General features: G+C 43.8%; 1 pseudogene; it reads left to right on the top strand.

The window, feature by feature from the left end:
* The first annotated feature begins 226 nt into the window (after positions 1-226).
* Positions 227-608, top strand: part of LOC101578259 — a 5,220-nt pseudogene continuing 4,838 nt past the window's right edge.

Here is a 608-nt window from a genome sequence, read left to right as displayed (position 1 = left end):
ATGATAGATATATAGCTACTTTCTCTTATTTCAATGAGAAGAATGATTTCTAATAGAGTTTAGACAAGATATCACATCTGCATCTTGTACTATGAATAACTACTATGAAGACAACAATAGGCAATGTATTAATTATTGCACCTGTCCTACTAACCTATTTTGAATCCATCTCATTGCTATTTCTTTCTCAATAAGTTTAGTTAAAAATAAATAAATGGGTCATTACTGCAGGTCCAGCAGAGCTCAGCAGTCAAGATGTGTGACTTCACCGAGGACCAGACGGCAGAGTTCAAGGAGGCCTTCCAGCTGTTTGACAGAACAGGTGACGGCAAGATCCTGTACAGTCAGTGTGGGGACGTGATGAGGGCCCTGGGCCAGAACCCCACCAAAGCCCAGGTGCTCAAGGCTCTGGGGAACCCCAGGAGTGATGAGATGAATGTAAAGGTATTAGACTTTGAGCACTTTCTGTCCATGCTGCAGACTGTGGCCAAGAACTAGGACCAGGGAACCTATGAGGACTACGTTGAAGGCCTTCGAGTGTTTGATAAAGAAGGGAATGGTATTGTCATGGGTGCTGAAATCCGTCATGTCCTAGTCACACTGGGTGA

The sequence above is a fragment of the Octodon degus genome, unplaced genomic scaffold, assembly GCF_000260255.1.
Source record: "Octodon degus isolate 3935 unplaced genomic scaffold, OctDeg1.0 scaffold00459, whole genome shotgun sequence".
Classification (NCBI taxonomy): Eukaryota; Metazoa; Chordata; class Mammalia; order Rodentia; family Octodontidae; genus Octodon; species Octodon degus.
The sequence above is the reverse complement of the archived record's forward strand: the minus strand, read 5'-3'. Positions and strand labels throughout refer to the sequence as shown.